Here is an 11546-nt window from a genome sequence, read left to right as displayed (position 1 = left end):
TTAATTTTACCCATAGGAGATGCATTTCCTCCTAGGTTTGTTTCAGTTTCACCCATAGGAGACGCATTTCCTCCTAAGTTTATGTTTTACCCATAGGAGACGCATTTCCTCCTAATTTAAGTTTTACCTCCTAGGAGACACATTTCCTCCTAAGTTAAAGTTTAGTTTCACCCAGTAGGAGACGCACTTCCTAAAAAACAGTTATCCCCAATAGGAGACGCACTTCCTAAGTTTATTGTACCCACAGGAGACGCACTTCCTCAAAGTTAAGTTTTACCCATAGGAGATGCATTTCCTCCTAAGTTGTTTGAAAAAAAAAAAAAAAGAAGAAAGGACCTAGTCTGATGAACTTTCTCCTTGGATCCAAATCTTAGTCTGACGAATTTTTCTCCTAAGATAGAGACCTAGTCTGATGAACCTTCTCCTAGGATCAAAATCTTAGTCTGATGAATCTTTCTCCTAAGATACCAAAAAAAAAAATGACCTAGTCCGATGAACTTTCTCCTAGGATCCAAATCTTAGTCTGACGAATTTTTCTCCTAAGATAGAGACCTAGTCTGACGAACCTTCTCCTAGGATCAAAATCTTAGTCTGATGAATCTTTCTCCTAAGATACCAAAAACAAAAAATGACCTAGTCCGATGAACTTTCTCCTAGGATCAAAATCTTAGTCTGATGAATCTTTCTCCTAAGATACCAAAAACAAAAAATGACCTAGTCCGATGAACTTTCTCCTAGGATCAAAATCTTAGTCCGATGAATTTTTCTCCTAAGATAGAGACCTAGTCTGACGAACCTTCTCCTAGGATCAAAATCTTAGTCTGATGAATCTTTCTCCTAAGATGCCAAAAAAAAAACAAAATGACCTAGTCTGATGAACCTTCTCCTAGGATCAAAATCTTAGTCCGATGAATTTTTCTCCTAAGATAGAGACCTAGTCTGACGAACCTTCTCCTAGGATCAAAATCTTAGTCTGATGAATCTTTCTCCTAAGATGCCAAAAAAAACAAAATGACCTAGTCTGATGAACCTTCTCCTAGGATCAAAATCTTAGTCCGATGAATTTTTCTCCTAAGATAGAGACCTAGTCTGACGAACCTTCTCCTAGGATCAAAATCTTAGTCTGATGAATCTTTCTCCTAAGATGCCAAAAAAAAATAAAAATGACCTAGTCTGATGAACCTTCTCCTAGAATCAAAATCTTAGTCCGATGAATTTTTCTCCTAAGATAGAGACCTAGTCTGACGAACCTTCTCCTAGGATCAAAATCTTAGTCTGATGAATCTTTCTCCTAAGATGCCAAAAAAAAAAAACAAAAATGACCTAGTCTGATGAACCTTCTCCTAGGATCAAAATCTTAGTCCGATGAATTTTTCTCCTAAGATAGAGACCTAGTCTGACGAACCTTCTCCTAGGATCAAAATCTTAGTTTGATGAATCTTTCTCCTAAGATACCAAAAACAAAAATGACCTAGTCCGATGAACTTTCTCCTAGGATCAAAATCTTAGTCTGATGAATCTTTCTCCTAAGATAACCAAAAAAAAATGACCTAGTCTGATGAACCTTCTCCTAGGATCCAAATCTTAATCTGATGAATCTTTCTCCTAAGATACCAAAAAGAAAAGACCTAGTTTGATTAACCTTCTCCTAGGATCAAAATCTTAGTCCGATGAATTTTTCTCCTAAGATAGAGACCTAGTCTGACGAACCTTCTCCTAGGATCAAAATCTTAGTCCGATGAATCTTTCTCCTAAGATGCTAAAAAAAAAACATTTTTGAAAAAAAAGTCATTTTTCTAAATCCAGGCACCCACATGTATAATGAGAGGAATACATTTCAGTCTTTTTCATTACAAGTGTTGAAGTTGGGAGCCCGCCCATAGAACAGAGGAATACATTTCAGTCCTTACATCTCAAGCATTGAAGTTAGGCGCCCACCTGTATAACAAGGGAATACATCCCAATCTAGTATTTAGTTCACTCTCAGCACTGCATCAGTAGTATCAGTGGGCTACGATTTTGCTAATGACTCACAAACCTTCCCAGTGCAAACTGGGTTAGGAAATTTTGTTTGTTTTGTTTGATTGTCAGGGGCCTGCCTGTAGAGCAAAAGATTGTTATATGTCAAAGATTGAAGAAGTTAGGGGTCCGCCTGCAGAACAGCGGGATCGTTCAAAGTCAAGTCGTAACCCATTGGAAGGCAGAAAGCCACAACAAAAATCCCCAGCACTCAATCCAAGATAGAAGCAACAAGAATCTCGCCCCAAGAATGCGAGTCAACAGTCTGAGAGGGTCAACAAAAGCTAGTCACAAAAACAAAAAGAAAAAAAGAAGAAAGAGAAAAAGAGAAAAATGAATGAATCCGAAGCACGGAAGTGGAGAACAGATGTGATCTGCTCAAGAACTAGCGCCTACAACTAGCAAGTATCAAGGTTCAAATCCAAAGTCTGTATGAAGCACCATTCAAGACTCAAGACCAAGTTTCAGAAGACTTAAGAGATAGGAATCCTTGTAACTAGTAGCTGATAGGCTTAGTTAGTCTTTTTCAGTTTTCATTTTTGTTGTAACGACAGGACCGCGGACCGGAACCTCAACGGAACGGCACCTCGATCGGCTCTTCACCTCGGTACACTTCACTATCTCTCTCATTCCCGAACTACACGTGGCCTGATTCCTGTATAACCAAGGATATGTAGGCAGCTCAGATACCAGGGCTCGGTCACATTCCCTCCCTTTCCTTAAGTGTAGTCCGTCCAAGTAATGGCCGGGTCAAAAACACGTTTAGTCGTTCTTTGTCGGAAAACTCTTCGTGTTTCCAGTCAAAGAGGGGCAGCTGTAAGCACGTGATTTTTGACCCTCCCCGGGAATTTTTACGTTCTTGAGCTTAAATATCTAATTTAGGACTAGTATAGCTATTTTGACTATTTTACTTTATTTCGTTGCAAAAAGAAAAATTTCAAAAAAATATATATATAAATTTTAGTTTATGTATCTCTCATAAACTTGAAAAAATACAAAAATTGCACTTTATTTTGGTACTTTATATAATTTCGAAAATTACAAAAAAAATATATAATTAAGGTTTTGTAGTCATTTTAATTTGGAAAAAATACAAAAAATATTACCTCATATTTTATCTTAATATTTAAAAACAAAAATTACAAAAAAATAGTTTTATTAATATTTTGTAGCTATTTTAAATCTTGAAAAATATTTAAAAAAAGATATAGTTTTGTTTAAATACTAGTCTTATTTTTGGTAGTTATTTTGTTTACATAAGACTAGTTAAGCAACGTTTTCCTATTTCTCGGGTCCGGGCAAAAGAATAATATTCGGGTTCAAACTACCCGGTTTTAGGCCTAATTTCGGACCTAGCCCATAATAAACCGTGTCCAGGACACATGGGGAACCCCACCACGCGTGGGGGACATAAGTCTCGAACCCCACCACGCGTGGGGCTCATTTTTCTTGACAAGACCATGCTAAATACACGGACAAACACAAAGACTTGGGAGACTTTGAAAAAATTTGAAAAACATATACTACTGTTCCTCTTTCTTCTTAAAAGGGAAAAGGAAGAAAACTCCAGCTGCTCCCATCGCCAAAACCTCCAGGCAACCACCCTCCTCCTACCAGCCTCCTCCATCGCCTGAAACCACCCGCATCCATAACCAGTCCGTCACCTTCTCCATCACCCCCCTCGAACACAAAAACCACCGGACCCCCTAACCGTCGTCCTCTTCTTCAACTCACCAAATGACGCCATAACCTTCGACGTCAACCAGTCCGTCACCTTCCCCCAACCCCGACTCGACCACTCACCACCTTCTCAAACACCATCTTCAACGACAACAACCCATCCATCAAACCACCCCGTCACCTCCACGCCATAACCAACACCCACCAGCTCCCTCTCCGTCCCCTGATCATCGTCGCAACCTTAGGTCCTCTACCCACGACCAACCTGAACCACTGCCCAACACGACCTTCCCGACAGCCCGTCGCAACCAACTCCCACCTCCGTCGACCACCGACAGAATCGACAAAGCCCACGACCACTCCTTCTCCTCCTATCTCCATCGACACCGTCCAAACACCACTGCTTCAGCCGTACTGTCCAAACACGACAACCAATCAGCCATGTTATCGTTGTTCTTTCACTGTCGTCGTGCGGTCCGTTGAGGTCGTCTTTGTTCGTCGAGGTTCGGCGCGTCGAGTTTGTTCGGTGAAGTCGATGTTGAGGTTCGGTCCATGGCTCTACACGTTTCTGTTTATTCAGGTTAGTAAGCCTCGATGTATTGGGTAAAGAAATTTTACGTTCAATGTTCGAAGTTGCAATATATCGATTGATATGATAATTTTCTGCTTATGTTTCACCGTATGCATTTTAGTTCATTTTTGTGTTATGTTATTATCGTTTACTTGATGTCATTTGATTTAGTTGTATTAGTAGTCCTAAGACACAGTTTGACGTTGATTCGCTCGTCCCTTCATTGTCTTAGTTTATTTGGACAAAATTAATATTAGCACCTGTTGTTACTACGCCCGAACACTCATTCGCCTAACTTATTTTATTAAATCTTGACAAGTTATGAGATTTTAGTTGTACAGAGGCCGTAAGTTTTAGTATTGTTAAAGACGTAAAAATGGCATCCTTTTTAAAAAATATAAAAAAAAAATAATAATAAAGAATAAAATGAGACGAGCCTCGCCGAATAAAAGGGACAAATTGCGGGGCCCTCACAAAATATATGTATTAAATACTTAGATTCCGGGACGAGTCGTTTAGCAAATTTCATGGCCCTCCCCAAAAATAATAATGCGCTAGTTGCTTTAGGCGCGCCTTTAATAACGTTATCTCCCTAAACTCGGGTGCACATTTATGTGACCCAAATCCAAATCTCAACGAAATCGAAATGTGCCTCTAATCACGGGTACATTGATTGTGGCGTGGCCCGAGATGCATTTCCATGACGTTGTAAATTCCTTTTAATAATAAATGAGACGAGCCTCGACAAACAAAAATGTAGAAGCTGCGGGGCCCTCTAAATGCATATATATTAAAAATACTTAGAATTCGGGACATGCCGTTTAGCAAATTTTGCGGCCTTCCCCAAAACAACCATACGTTAGTTGCTTTAGGCGCGTCTTAAATAATTTATTTTTCTTAATTCGGGTTCACATTTATGTGACCCAAATCCAAATCTCAACCGAGTCGAGATATATCAATAACCACGGGTGCATTGATGTAACGTGGTTCGAGATATGTTTTCACGACGTTGCAAGTCCTATAAAAATAACAGTGAATGATAAAAGCGGTTAAAAGATAAAATTTGCACATAAGTTCATACTTGTATAAAATCAGATAATCAAGCCGAATATAACAGTTGAGCGACCGTGCTAGAACCACGGAACTCGGGAATGCCTAACACCTTCTCCCGGGTTAACAGAATTCCTTATCCGGATTTCTGGTACGCAGACTGTAATATGGAGTCATTCTTTTCCTCGATTCGGGATTAAAATTGGTGACTTGGGACACCCTAAATCTCCCAAGTGGCGACTCTGAAATTAATAAATAAATCCCGTTTCGATTGTCCTTTAATTGGAAAAAACTCCCCTGCGCCCCCTCGGGCGCGGAAAAAGGAGGTGTGACAGATGTCATCATGATTTCTTCAATCTTCTCATTTGTGTCGCAAAAATTATCAGACTCAACCCGGACAGCGTGAGTTGCAGCTTTAAAAACTGCTTGACTTATAATTTTTCCTGTCTTAAGACCATTCTCTATTATTTCTCCCATTTTGATTGCTTCCGAGAAGGATTTGCCAACTGCGGACATCATGTTCTGAAAGTAATCTGGCTCTTGCGCTTGAAGGAAGACATTTATTAGCTCGTGGTCATCCATGGGTGGCTTAACTCGAGCCGCTTGCTCTCTCCATTTAATGGCATATTCCCTGAAACTTTCACTTGGTTTCTTTTTCAGGTTTGAAAGGGAAATGCGGTCTGGGGCCATGTCGACGCTGTATTGGAACTGTTTGACAAATGATTGTGCCATGTCGTCCCAGACATACCAGCGAGACGTGTCTTGATCCATAAACCATTCGGAAGCTACTCCCGTAAGGCTTTCCACAAAATAAGCCATCAACAATTCTTCATTTCTTCCCGCACCTCACAGTTGATTGCAATACCTTTTCAGGTGGGCAATGGGATCTCCATGTCCATCGTACTTTTCAAATTTGGGAGTCTTGAAACCAGGCGGCAAGTGGACATCGGGGAACATACATAGATCTTTGAAGGCAACACTCTTTTGACCAGACAACCCTTGCCTGTTTTTCAACCATTGTTCTAAGTTTTTCACTCTTTGGGTCATTTATTCTTGTACCATCTTTCGGGCAGGCTCTTCAATCTTTGAAGGAAGATCAAACGAGTACGGGTGGTACTTAGGAGAGTGGTACTGCTCTTGTTGAACCTTCTGAACAAACCGACCAACTCAACTTTCTTCACAATTCAAAATAAAACATGTTAGAATGGACTCAGTCGGTTCTTATTACTAGCAACATTTTTTTTCATTTTCTTTTTTAGTGGTGGTCGAATCTTATGGAGATTGCCTACGTATCATGACCCCGCATGAATCAGACCTTGCGTAGTTCGGACCAATAAAAGATAAGCAATACTAATCATTTTTTTTTTCAATTTTCATATTGGGTTTCAAAGGTTTAAAAATGACCTACAAACTTGAAAATCAAACGACCCACATATTATAATCAAAAGTTTTACAAACTCCAAAACAAACGGCCAGCTTCCTTTCTCCGTTTGACAAATGCAACCAAACGGTTATTTTTGCAAATGTGGCCCCGTCCAAATTTTGAGGCCGGAGAGGATTATTTTATGACACTTTACACACTTGTCCGTCTTTTATGAAAATAGCCTTTCGACAACTGAAAGATACTCTGAGGCTATTTCGGCAAGAACGGTTTAAGACGCGGCCGAAGCTGGCTCGGCTTATTTTGACCAAAAATCTAAACGGTATTCACCTTACCGTTGACTCTTAGTTTTTTTTTTCAAATTACAATAAAAACCAGGTGTTACAACACGGCCCTTCAGCGCCTCGGGGACGAAGATTTTTTAAGGCTGTGTGGGTCAACGGACCAAATTTTAAAAAAAGACCCAAAGGTGGCTGTTTATGCAAAGTCAGCCTTCCGGCGTCCCTTTCGGGAACATTCGACTATGTCTTGATAAAACAACGTCACCCGACTTCTTTATGACTCTTAAAATTTGACATATTTTTTTTTTATATATATATTTTTTAGCAAAGAGGGGAGGCTGGACACCGGCCGACTTATTTATGACAAAATTAAAATTTTGACACGTTTTTATTTATTTATTGGTTTTTGGCTATTTTAGCAAAAAAGGGGGGTTGGACCCGATGAGGGTTGCCTACGTATCTCACATCCGGTGAGAATCAAACCCGCGTAGTTCGGGCAGGTCATGAATAAAGTAAGTAAACTAATTTTAAATTATTATTATTTTGAATTTGTAAAAGAACTGCTTTGAAAGAAGAAATGAAGTATATATTTTTTTTTTAAAATTTTTGATTGATTTTCTTTTTGAAAGAAAGACTTCTAAGAATTCCTTTTCTTTTGATTTGAACTTTGAGAATTTCAAAAGTAAAAGGAAGATTTTGTTTTTGTTTTTTTCTTATTCCAAGAAGAAAGAAAATATTTTTTGGAATTTTACCTTTAATAAATGAAATGCTTTCTAAAAAAAATATTTTTTTTTGAATTTTGAATTTTCTTTTCAATTTTTAAAGAAGAAGGAAAATATTTTCGAATTTGTTTTATTTTATTATATATATATATATATATATATATATATATATATATATATATATATATATATATATATATATATATATATATATATATTATTAATTAAAAAGACTTTCTTAAAGAAGTCAATAATGGAAAATATTTTTGGATTTTTTTGTTTTGAAAATTGGGAGTCTAAAAAAACTTTTCTAGACTTTTTGGCAGGACAAATATTTTTGCAACAAATAAAGATATATATACATTTTTGGAAATAAAGAAAAACTTTTTGGATTTATATATATATATATATATATATATATATATATATATATATATATATATATATATATATATTTGCAACAAATAATAAAACCACTTTCAACGCGACTCTTTTTATTTTATTATTTTGAATTTTTCAGAAACGAATAAAAAAAAACTATTTTAAAAGTAAGACTCTTTTTCATTGTCATTTTCAGGGGAAGACAAACTATTTTCCTTTATATATATATATATATATTTTATTTTTTTGAAAAATAAGACAAAACAACGATTTTTTTTTTCTTTCTACTTTTTCTTTGGTTTTAATAAAACAAACTAATAAGACATTTTTTTTTCATTTTCTCAAAATTTCGGCAGAGTTTTGACAATATTTGGGCATTGATTTTTTTTTTTCAAAAATAAACAGTCAATTCCCTAACCGCTATTTCTTTTTTTTTCAATTTTAAAATATTATTCATGATATTCAAAAGTCAGTCAACACACAAATCCGGATCAAATAAATGCGCAAGTAGCAACAAGTAAGATGCATCAGGATGGTCATTTTTTTGGTACACCTGTCCTAGACAGACCCAACCCCTGTGTTGAGTCTCCAAAGTCAAATGCACGTGATGCAAACAATCGCTCCTACTAGGGATCCGGCATGAAGCTGAGTTATTCTAAGTGAAAAAACCTGAGGCATATTGATCTAGCCCTGGCTTACCCAAACGGACAGTTTGAGCCGAAGCGGGGGCAACGTACCGGGAGCACGAAAGTCTACCCGGCCTAGTTACTTGTCCCAACTTCGTCTTATTTGGTATGACTTTAACAGAAAGGTGGGCCACGCGCACGTGTGCACCATAAATTTAGAAGACTCAGAAAGAAGGGGGTTTCGTAGCAGTTGTATATATTCATAATTCAAATAATATTAAAGCGGTAAAAGTGTCATTTAGCACATTGGGCATATATCATGTAAAAAAATCAGATAATAAATAAAGCCAACTATAACAATTATTTTAAGCTCGAATTCTTGAACCCTGAACCAGTGGTTCTGGGTAAATTCCCCAGCAGAGTCGCCAGAGCTGTCGCACCTCCTTTTTCCGCCCCCGTGAGGGGCGTAGGGAGTTTTCTCCAATTAAAGGACAGTCGAAACGGGATTTGTTTGTTTGTTTCAGAGTCGCCACCTGGGAATTTTAAGGCGTCCCAAGTCACCAATTTTAATCCCTGAATCGAGGAGAATATGACTCTGTTTATTATTCTGCGAACCAGAAATCCGGATAAGGAATTCTGTTAACCCGGGAGAAGGTGTTAGGCATTCCCGAGTTCCGTGGTTCTAGCACGGTCGCTCAACTGTTATATTTGGCTTGATTATTTTGATTTATTAAATACATTTTTATTGCATGATTTTATTGTTACCGCTTCTATTTAAATTGTTTATAATTAAAGACCCTTCTTCGAATCGAATCACGCGTACGTGTATTCGTTTTATATATTAATATTTTTTAACGTGAAAATCGTGTCACGCGTACGTATACACAATATAATAATTATTATTTATTTTTTTCGAAATTTTTTATTATATAAAAAAAAACTTAAGTTCGAAATTGTGCTAAAAATAAAATTAAGAACGTTCGTCGCTCTTGTATAATTAAATATTGAACCGCACATCTCGAGTTATATGAAATTAATATTGATATTCTCCGAAGAGCCCCCTTTTTATTAAAGGTTCGTTCAAAGTTGCGCGAACGCATAATCCGAATTGCTTTTAGAAATATAATCAGGTTACGCGAACGCATCCCTAATCACGCAAAAGATTCTTAATAGTAATATAGATTTTCCATAAATGTTTATTGCATCTATCTATTTTTAAATATAAGAATCGTGGAGAATTACCGATTGGGATGCCACCAAATTTCTTGACAAAGAATTCAAAATTTATTAGGCGTTGCTACAAGTCTTATTTTACGCGTATGAATTATATACCTCAAAACTATTCAAATTTTAAAGAATTAATGATATGAAAAAGAAACAAACAACATGTAACTAAAAATACTACCATTTTTATCGTGGATACAACATTAACATATCCAAAAATTGAATCGCATATAAAACTGGAAAAAGAATTAATTTGATAAACAAATTAATAGTTTCTGAAGAATTTTTATTGTTACATTTAATGCGAATTCTATTTCTACATATCCTTGACATAAAATGTTGCAATTCGTGCTTGTAAATCCCATATCCTTCTCATATACTTGTTTTTAGTCCAAAGTTATAATTGTTTGGTTAATTTGTTTACAAAGATTGAGTTTGAGATAAATAAACCAATTCTTATTCTCTGCCTATGCGACTATTTGCAAACACTTAACTCTATATTTTGTAAAAAAAATCATTGACATTATTTCATATATTAAAAGAAATGAGTTGATCGCGTTCCTAAAATAACTATGTCATTAGTTATTAAGAAAGAGAACTAATCTACTAATTGATTTAATACTATATTAACCAACTAAAACAAAACTGAAATTTAAACTAATAAAATTTAAATGAGTAGAAGACATCCTTATAATTCCAAACTTCATTTACTTGCCATGTTGAAGCTCTTCACAATATGAGTTTAAAAGATATGTACCTGATATTGGAAGCAAAAGAAAATGAAGATGAAAATCAGCAACAGTAATAACAGTGCAATAGCAACAACTGCCCTGCAACAGTAACAACCCAGTAACAAACCGGTGGAGTAGTAATCCCAAAAACAAAAGCTTTAAGCTTTAAATGTAACAACAACCATTAATACTAATTTCAAACAAAGAAAGAAAGCAGTAGATTTTTTTAGCTTTTATTTTTATTTTGAAAGCTTAAATATTTTTCGGAATTTTTCTCTCTTCTATTCTCTGTCCGTTTTTTCTCTCTATCTGTATTCTTGTTATTCTTATTTGTCTTCAAGACTTCCCATATATATAATCCCATCCCATAAATCTTTTAATCAATTAAATCAATACTTTTTCTCTACCCAACCCATCATCTTTCCACTCATCCCCATTACATTAAATAAACATATCACACCACCCCATTATATTTTGTCCCCCATGCTTTAATTAAAATAATGCAAGATTCCCCTTTAATTTAAATCTTGTCCCCCCTTTATATTAAATAATCATATCACAACCCACCCCATTTTATTTTGTCCCTCATGCTTCAAATAAACAATTTCAAAATGTACAATTCCTAAACTACCCCTTCCGACCTTACTGAAATTACCAAACTACCCCTGAACGTATTACAAATTTACCAAACTACCCATCAGCTATAACACATCAATTAATCAAACTTAACCAAAATATAGACAATATGATCAATTTCTAACAATGTTCAAACAACAATATGAACATGGATGAACATCATAACAACAATATCACATGAACACGATTTTAACAACATTTCAACAACAAATCACATGAACACAAATTGAACAACAAAGAACAA

Source organism: Nicotiana tabacum, chromosome 8, assembly GCF_000715075.1.
Source record: "Nicotiana tabacum cultivar K326 chromosome 8, ASM71507v2, whole genome shotgun sequence".
In the NCBI taxonomy this organism is placed as follows: domain Eukaryota; kingdom Viridiplantae; phylum Streptophyta; class Magnoliopsida; order Solanales; family Solanaceae; genus Nicotiana; species Nicotiana tabacum.
This window is presented reverse-complemented; position numbering follows the sequence as displayed.